Genomic DNA, 9,483 nt, shown 5'->3' with positions numbered 1-9,483 from the left:
TTCTTATGATAACTGATGTAAACAGAAATAAAAAGCATAATGATTTAACCCTAATGGTCTCAAGGCAGGTAATGTTGTGGCTGAGAGTTCTGGGGATAGAAGGAAGTTTAACTTATTTCCAAGAATACACAGCATTATGGGTATTTGCCTCACTTTGTTGCACAGAGAGAGTAGTGGATGTACCCAAACAATCATTCCAAGCAACAATGATAGGTATCCAACCTATCATTCCAAGCTGGTGAAATGCATGCATTTTGGGGATTAGGTTAGGGAAAGAGGCTGAGGAGAAGGCTAGGAGGAGGAAGAAATTCTCACACACAATGGGACCTGTTACTGCAGCAGCACTATACCAGAAATAGTTTTCAAGGAAGAACTTGAGAATTAATTTCAAATTGAAGTCTAAGTGCAATTTAGGTAGGCAAAAAGTAATTTCCTGGGTTGGATTTGGGCCAGGGCATTGGACTTAACACCTCATCTCTTGCAAAAATTGCCAGGGGATCTTTGATAATTATAAGAGAGCATGGCCTTAGATTTACAGCTCCAGCATAGGCTGGTATCTTCAGAGGGCAGCGCCACTTAGCGCTCGGAACAGACTCCAGTTGATGAATGATAGCCTAATGCCACTTACTGATTTACATGCCTTCTGTGCTCCCAACAGCACCTGCGCTTTTCCAAGAGTGCTTCTTTGCCTAAGGACTGCCAAGACTTTGCTCTGTCAAACAGTACAAGATCAGATCATTGATACTAAAGAACCTCCGCAGCTCAGAAACTTAAAAAAAAAATTGGGTCAAGAGATGTTTGCTGAAGTGATTGTTATTTTTAAGCAGGTAAATATATCAATATGAGTAGTGCAGGAATAATAAAGGTAGTGAACACTGAAGAATCCCAGACTGGGCTTTCATCTCTACAGCTACCAAACTATGTAAAATCCAGCAAGTCATTTCACGTCACTGAGACTCAGTTTTCTTGTCTCTACGAACCTGAATAAAATCCAAACAGTTTGCCTATTCTAAACGACCACCATCTAATTTACCACCTGGTGGTCTACTCTAACTTTCGAATCCTTTCCTATCTCCCTCTTCCTGCGACCCCAGTCATACTGGCCTTCTTTTTGTTCTGCAAATCTACCAAATTTGCCTGTAGTCAGGGCCTCAGTGCTTGCTCTTCCTACCACACAGAATTCTTCTCCCCCAGAGCATTATATGGCTGGCTTCTTCCCATCATTCAAATATCCTTTCTCAGAGGTGCTATCTCATCATCCAATCAAAGATTGCCCTTTGCCCTTCATTTTTTTTCTCTTTCAGCTTCTCATTTTATTAATGTCATAGTATTTATCACTTTCCAAAATTATATTTTTTATGTCATTGTTTACATGTTCAATGTTTACCAACAACCCTTCCTCACCATCATAGAATCAGAGTTTCCATGAGCAAAAGAGCCTTGTGGGTCGTCAGCAAAGCCTGAGTCCTGTCCTTTCGCTCTCCTCCACGAACAGTATGAGCTTCACCACTCGCTCCACCTTCTCCACCAACTACCGGTCCCTGGGCTCTGTCCAGGCACCCAGCTATGGCGCCCGGCCTGTCAGCAGTGCGGCCAGCGTCTATGCAGATGCCAGGGGTTTTAGTTCCCGGATATCCGTGTCCCGTTCTACCAGCTTCAGGGGCAGCATGGGGTCTGGGGGCCTGGCCGCGGGGATGGCCGGGGGTCTGGCAGGAATGTGAGGCATCCAGAATGAGAAGGAGACCATGAAAAGCCTGAACGACCTCCTGGCCCCCTACCTGGACAGAGTGAGGAGCCTGGAGACCAAGAACTGGAAGCTAGAGAGCAAAATCTGGGAGCACCTGAAGAAGAGACCCTAGGTCAGAGACTAGAGCCATTACTTCAAGACAACTGAGGACCTGAGGGCTCAGATCTTCACAAATACTGTGGACAATGCCCAAATCGTTCTGCAGATAGACAATGCCCATCTTGCTGCTGATGACTTTAGAGTCAAGTATGAGACAGAACTGGCCATGCACCAGTCTGTGGAGAAAGACATCCATGGGCTCCACAAGGTCATCGATGACACCAATGTCACTCAGCTGCAGGTGGAGACATAGATCGAGGCTCTCAAGTAGGAGCTCTTTCACAAAGAAGAACCGCAAAGAGGAAGTAAAAGGCCTACAAGCTCAGATTGCCAGCTCTGGGTTGACAGTGGAGGTAGATGCCCTCAAATCTCAGGACCTCGCCAAGACCATGGCAGACATCTGGGCCCAATATGATGAGCTGGCTTGGAAGAACTGAGAGGAGCTGGACAAGTAGTGGTCTCAGCAGATTGAGGAGAGCACCACAGTGGTCCCCATGCAGCCCGCCAAGGTTGGAGCTGCTGAGATGATGCTCACTGAGCTGAGATGCACAGTCCAGTCTTTGGAGATTGACCTGGAATCGATGAGAAATCTGAAGGCTAGCTTGGGGAACAGCCTGAGGGAGGTGGAGGCCTGCTACACCGTGCAGATGGAGCAGCTCAACGGAATCATGCCACACCCGGAGTCAGAGCTGGCACAGACCTGGGCAGAGGAACAGTGCCAGGCCCAGGAGTACGAGGCCCTGCTGAACATCAAGGTCAAGTTGGAGGCTGAGATCACCACCTACTGCTGCCTGCTGAAAGATGGCGAGGACGTCAATCTTGGTGATGACCTGGACAGCAGCAACTCCATGCAAACCATCCAAAAGACCATCACCTGCCAGATAGTGGATGGCAAAGTGGTGTCTGAGACCAAAGATACCAAAGTTCTGAGGCATTACGTTAGCAGAAGTAGGGTACCCTTTGGGGAGCAGCAGGCCAATAAAAAGTCTAGAGGCAAAAAAAAAAAAAGTCTTGTGTATATTTTTCACAAGTCTATTCCCAGTATTCAGGGTAGTGCCTAGTGAAGAGCAGATCCTTAATAAATATGGAAGAATGGAAGACAATGGATTCAGCGATTTGCCTGCCATCCCAGCTCCAGCAGTCTGGGGGCCAGTGCACCTTCAGCTAGGATAATTCAGCTCCAGGAATTACCAAGACCTGGGATAGCTGTTTTTAGTGACTTTCCCTGGCTGTCCTCATCCCCTGCCTATTCTGGATATAACCTTCATCTCCTGAAGGCACTGCTGTTAGTCAGAGTCAATTACATATAAAGGAAGATTATGGGGTAAGGGTAGCATGAGATGGAATGAATTAAAACATTTCAAACAGTGCCTAGCTCTTCTCCCATTTTCTCCCTACTTAGCAATGGTGAAATTTGATGTATACATTAAATAAAATATGGAGTAGTTGAGTATGTTTTAATATTATTAATAAAATAAGATTGAAAAATTTAACTATGAAACCTTTCAAAATAATGGATTTCTAATAATTGATTCTCAAATGTCATCTGTTTCTCACTACACAGTAGGAAGGACAGGAATTAATGAAGAATAAGTGAAGTTGAGAATGAGCACAGAACTTAAGGGTGTGACCAAGATGTGAGGTAGGATCCATGAAACCATAAAATCTGTAAGCCAAAAATAAAATTTGAAGACACCCTAACCATTTGAATAAACTTCCTCCTCAGCCAGTGCACTCTTAAAATTTAAGCTGAAAGACTGGTTCAGGCCACGACAGGAAGTGGGGTTTGGCATGCCTCATTATACCTCCCTGGCATTAACACCAACACAGACCTCAAGTCTGATAAAAAGCATTTACAATCTGTGCTCTCCAAAGTTTGCTACCTGAAGCCTTCACCTGCAAAATAAGAACTTTGGTCTCCACAATCCCTTATCTTAACCCAGATATTTTCTTTCTGTTGACCTTAGGTCTTTAGATAAATTGAACCAATTGTCAACCAGTTAGTTTTTAAATTTGCCTATAACCAGAAGCACCCCCAACATCCCACATTGAGCTGTCCCACTTTCTGGACCAAACCAATGTATTTCTTAAATGTATTTGATTAAAGGCTCATGTCGCCCTAAAATGTAGAAAACCAAGATGTACCCCAACCAGCTTCGGCACATGTTCTCAGGATCTTCTGAGGGGTGTGTCATGGGCCATGGTCACTCATATTTGGCTCAGAATAGATTTCTTCAAATATTTTACAAAATTTGACTCTTTTCATCAACAAATCCAAGGCAAGAATGTGGCAGATCATGGTAGTGAAAAGTGTGACAGAGAAAGGTTGGGAATATGGAAGCAGCAGCAGTTTGGTTTTATATGGCTCATATACAGTCATTAGTTTAAAAACAAAAATGCAATATTTCCAGTCAAGGCACACACTCTTCATTTTATCAAAATGCCCTCCACCTTTTCACTGATTTTCATAACTTGCTATGCCCCGAAGTTCTTTCTAGATTACAACTGCATGGCCCAGGAAAGGCACAATGGCAAAGAAACAGGAAGTGATTCTTACAGTCGGGAACCCCTGGAAGCTGAGGATGCCAAAGCCATAAGTAAGGGATGATCAAAATTGGCCAAATAAAACAACCACTATTTGCATTAATACGATTTCTAGAGCACTGATGTATTTTTAAGTAGTTGGCTCTGAATATCTAGATTTACCTCTCTTCTGTCCAAACATAATGTCTAAAGTTGCCTCCTTCCTCTTAAAAAGGTGTTAATATCAGGTGAGTTCTAACAGATTTAATCCAAAGTCACGGGAGACATTTTGCAGGGCATAGGAAAGAAGGCACTTAATCTCTGACTGTGCCTAGTTTAGCCCATGGACAACTTCTTCAGAAAAGAGAACATTCACTTGACAGTTTTATCAGTCAGAGAACATCTAAGAAACAAAGCTCACCACACCGGGGAATTCAATAGGAGTAATTTAATATGGGTAATCGGTTACTAGATTACAAGAGCTGAAGATCAATTGAGAAAAAATGAGGTAGCACTGACATTAGCAACTGCAGGAAGCTGTGACCTTGAGGACTATGATAGAGGCAGGAGGCAGAGAAATTCTAGGCAGACAGGGACAGGTCCCTGACAAAGCCCCACCTTCCAGCTGAAAAGCCTAAAACCTGCGGTTCAAAGTGAGAACTTCTATCCTTGTTTCCCTGCTCTGTCTTGATTGGTTCTTTCAACACTTATGAATAGTAAAAACTATGCACTTTTAAAATGTGCTCAATGTGTATTTACATAACAGCCTGTAAGAGTTCCACTGTCAAGTAAATAGTACTGTAGTTGCCTTTAAAAGTCTTTAATTACCTACAGTATTTGCAAAGTATGTTGTAATGGATTTACAAGAATAATGTCTTTTTACCAATTGAAAGTCGCTTTTTCCAAAACTACCCATGGCCCTCCCTGCCCCCATCCTTTGCCTATAAAGACCCCAGACTCAGTTGGTAGAGGGAGAGAAGCAGCTTGACTGGAGTTTGGTGACTTGACTTCAGAGGGACAGCTGGACTTCAGAGGAAAGATGGCTTAACTTTGGAGAGATGGCTTGACTACAGGAAACAGCTGGCCAGAGACAGCCAGACTGCAAGGGAAGATTACCTGCCCATCCCATCCCCTCTCTAGCTCCCCACTCCACCAAGAGCCTTTTTCCATCACTTAATAAAATTCTCCACCTTCACCATCCTTCAAGTGTCTGTGCAACCTCATTCTTCTCGGATGCTGGACAAGAGCTTGAGGCCCACCAAGTGCAGGTACAAAAAAGGCTGTCACACTGATCCTTTACCCTTGCCAGCAGAGGGGAGCTGCCCCACACTATGAGGCAAGGGGCCCACTGAGCTGATAATAATACACTGCTGTCCCTGGATGGTGGATCTAAGAGAGCACTGTAACATGCCTCTGGGGCTTCAGACGTTGCAGGCATCCCCACCTGGGTAACACCATGGGGCCCACATGGAGCCTGCTCCTGCCAGCACCCGAAGTGGCCAGCCAGATCTCACACTTGCTCACTCACATGCTGTATCCCACAAGGGGTTGAGCATCCCGGGCTGAGTAAACAGGACACCTCAGTCTCAAGTCCATTGAAAGGATTGAGAAAAATCCTGCATCAACTGGAGGGAGGAAACTGTGTGACTAGAGCCCAGGTGCCTGGACCACAGATAGCTTCTGGAACCATGGAGAACTGTGGGGTGGGCTAGAAGGTGAGACAGAGGTGTGGGGTGCCATAGCCACTGGTGAATGTATCCTGAGCAGAGAGAAAAGGGAAGAAATCAGACTTATACCTTCTTCCTGCCTTCCAGCCTCCAGCCAGTACTCCCCATGCCCTAAAAGAGCCAGAAACTACTTGGTAAGAGAGACTAGGGCCGTAGTTTGTGGGGGTTGGATCCCTGTGATACAGTGGAAGAATAGGAACAGCCTGGGAGAGGGTTGAAACATTGGCTGCAGTTCGCCAAAGCATATTCTGCCCACAATCAACAGCCCCGTCACCCCACCTTGCAGGGGCTCTCTTCTTTGTTTACTTGTTTTCATGTATAAAATGCTCTTCATGGGTGCGACATCAGCGTGATATTGCCATCTCACTTTAAAAGTTTCCTTTTCACAGAAGTGAAACCATTCAAGACCATTCTACCTAGACATGTGGTTTATTTCAATGCCAATTTAAAATTATTTTCATAAATATATATATGTATTTGAAATCAGGGAAGAAAAGGAACAAATCTGAGAAGAGAGTGGAGTGCTAACACAAACCAGAAATCCATTACAACATACTTTGCAAATACTGCAAGTAATTAAAGACTTTTAAGGGCAACTACAGTATTATTTACTTGACAGTGGAACTCTTACAGGCTATTATGTAAATACACGTTGATCACATTTTAAAAGTGCATGCTATTTACTATTCATAAGTGTTGTTAATATGCATTTCATTTAACCCTAAGCAGCCATTTCAGTCTCTTGTGTGAATTTACATTTATGAATGTTTTTATAAAATGCATATTATTTACCCAATAGGCAGCTCTGCCATAAGAAATGCTAGAGCTGATTGCCAATTTAACTTCGCATGAGTTTCCATGCAATTGTTCCTTAGGTCTGCCTGCATGCTTGGGCATCCATAAATAGTCCTTCCCTTCAGAATCTTGCAAGTCAAGACCCATGAGCTGTTCAAATGAAGGGATTTTCTAGTCTGTTTTGGTGGTTCTGGGGATTTTAGTGTCACATAAAAAGAGGCCAGGATATGTCTCATCTTAGAAAATAAAATAAAGATTTCAGCACTGAAGATGGCAGTATATAAAGTATATGCATGTAATCACCTTGTTTACTCTGTGAACTGAAGCCCACATCTACAAAATAAAGATGAGCAAGCTCTAGACTAAGATACCTAAAATGTAAATTTTCTTCCTCCCTCCTTCTTCTTCCCCTCCTGCCTCCCTTTCTTCTTTCCCTCCTCCTTTCCTCTCTCTCTCTCTTCCTCCCTCCTTCTCGTCCCTTCCTTCCATCCTTGCCTCCTTCATCCCTCCCTCATCCCTCCCTCCCTCCCTCCTTCCCTTCCTTCCTGCCTGCCTGCCTGCCTTTCTTCCTTCTTCCACGTCAGGATAGAATCTTTCCTGCCCCAGTCATTTAAATTGAAACACCAATGACCCCAGCACCAAGACACATAGACTATATGCAGAATTTACGAGGAGAATAAGGATTCCCTGCCAATGCACATACCATATGCAGAATTTACAAATGGAATTTGTGCTGTGACTTTTGTATCCCTCTGCCAGATCAAAGACATAAACAGGAATCAGAAAAAAAAATATTAAAGAGCACAGACTAGTGATAATGTTTCTTTGGAGAGAGTCTCTCTAGGCTGAAAGTCGCCACCCCTTCTTTTGTAGGAGTGGATTGGAGTGCCACTTTCTAACCTAAAGCATAAAGGGAAACACTGAAAGTTTTGAAATATGTTCATATGGGAGAAAAAGACTTGGTGCTGGCCTTAAGACTAATAAAGCAAACATCGATTGAGGAATTGAGGACTGAGGTCTAATTCTCATCCAGGAAATCTAAGGGAGGGAGAAAGGCTATTAAGCTGCTTTGGTGGTAGATCCAGAAGACTTTTGCTCTGCTGAGATGTCCTGCAGTCCTAAAAAGAGTAGGTGTCAGGTTGTTTTGGGTCCTACTTGAGAGTCTGGAAGTATAAATCTGGATGCCTAGGAGCCAAAAGAGGACACAAAAGCAGCCACCAGACTACAACTGTATCTGGCCAAGGTTAAGGACAAGAGAGATCTCTAGTAGAGAGAGACATTGAGGAGGCCATGGCTGCATCTCATGCAAGAGTCAACCTTAATCATTCCAGGTCTAGGGAGCTAGAAGTCACCCTGCTGAGTAAAAACTGATCCTCTCACCTCTCTTCTCTTTCCTCATTATTCTATTTATTTATTTATCTTTTTTGACACTAGCAGAAAGTCAATAGTAGCTAGCGATATGGAGAGGATATGAGAGCAAAAAATGTTAAATAGAAGTTATTTGTGATAGATTGTAAAATTGGCCACATATCTGTACCCTGTTTAAATATATGTCTTGAAACTCGGTATTACAAATCCTCTGATCGAGAAGTGCAGTTTGTTTCTCCACACCTTGAATCTAGGTTGGCTGATTGACTTGGTCAGCTCTAGAAGATGTTTAAAGCATTTGCTCATTTGGGGCTTGCCCTTTCTTGCTGTGAACCCCTGTGATCCCCACCCTGTGAATAAGCCTGCACCAGCCTGTTAGATGATGAGAAATATGTATCACAGTGTCCCAGCAAATTGCCAGTCAGTAACCGGATATGTAAATGAGCTCAGCTGAGACCAGTAAAGGAACCGTCCTGCTGAGCCCAGCCCAAATTGCTGATCCAAAGAACTGTGAACAAATAATGATAATTGTTTTAAATCACTAGGTTTTGGGCAAGTTTGTTATGTGGCAGGATGTAATAGAGACAGCCTCTCTCACTCAGGCAGATTTTCAGTATAAAGCAGGACTGAACTGCAGAGAGGGGAGAATTTCAAAATGTCTGTGAATCTAAATATTTGAATTTCTGAAATGAGACTGTGTTTACAACTTAATGTGACTGTAGGAGCATCTAATACTGGAGAATCATTGGTCTCCATGAGTTTTCATTTATGGACAGGACAGGATCACTCCCAGTGAATAACATTTAAAGAGGTGATAAAACATAAACTCGAAATTGCATTTTGATCAAAATCCATGTGTAAATCCTGTTTAGTACATTGATGACAATTTCATAAACATGTTTTACATGTCCAATGTAACATATCCAGCATGGCCTCAGAACAAAAGCATTCACTCTAGAAAAAGAGTTGATGGCAGGACCATAACATGTAATTTCCATTTACTGAAGGTGCTTACCAAATAAATGCCCTGGACAACTACCCTTGCAAACATGCTATAACCTAGTCTCTGATATAGCAGGAGTGCAGCACTGCTGGAGTGCAGTGATGCAGTCATGGCTCAAACTAGCCTCCTACCTCAGCCTTACAAGTAGCTGGGACCACAGGTATGCACTACCATGCCCAGCTAATTTTTTTGTAGAGTGGAGTTTCCCTATGTTACCCAGG

At 43.4% G+C, this 9,483-nt stretch overlaps 1 pseudogene; it reads left to right on the top strand.

The window, feature by feature from the left end:
• The first annotated feature begins 1,466 nt into the window (after nt 1-1,466).
• Nucleotides 1,467-4,454, top strand: LOC100462132 (keratin, type I cytoskeletal 18-like; annotated as a pseudogene).
• The last annotated feature ends 5,029 nt before the right edge of the window (nt 4,455-9,483 follow it).

Source organism: Pongo abelii, chromosome 13, assembly GCF_028885655.2.
Source record: "Pongo abelii isolate AG06213 chromosome 13, NHGRI_mPonAbe1-v2.0_pri, whole genome shotgun sequence".
NCBI lineage: Eukaryota > Metazoa > Chordata > Mammalia > Primates > Hominidae > Pongo > Pongo abelii.
Note: the sequence above shows the minus strand (reverse complement) of the source record. Positions and strands in the feature narration are given on the sequence as shown.